This window comes from Lampris incognitus, chromosome 17 (assembly GCF_029633865.1).
Source record: "Lampris incognitus isolate fLamInc1 chromosome 17, fLamInc1.hap2, whole genome shotgun sequence".
Taxonomy (NCBI): Eukaryota; Metazoa; Chordata; class Actinopteri; order Lampriformes; family Lampridae; genus Lampris; species Lampris incognitus.
The window spans coordinates 21,937,813-21,938,104 of record NC_079227.1 but is presented as its reverse complement, the minus strand read 5'-3'; positions in this window follow the sequence as shown (position 1 = coordinate 21,938,104).

Genomic DNA, 292 nt, shown 5'->3' with positions numbered 1-292 from the left:
AGTGACAGAGAGGGAGACACAGGGTGGGGTGGGGGTTGGGAGCTGAGGGGGAAGTGTCCAAGCCTCCTCCCCATAAATTCGGGGGGACGCCCAGCGCGCTCTGGAGCCGACTCGTCCAGTCACTGTGATCATATGATAGAGAGTCGAGCCACACTGTTGAATACCGACACATCGGGCAGACGAACAGGAGGCTTTGGCGAGCGGAGAGTCAAATCCAGATAAAACCTGCAGAGTGCTTAGAGCCCGTAGGGTAACTCTCCACCGCGTTGGTCGACAGCAGGGGGAAAAAAGA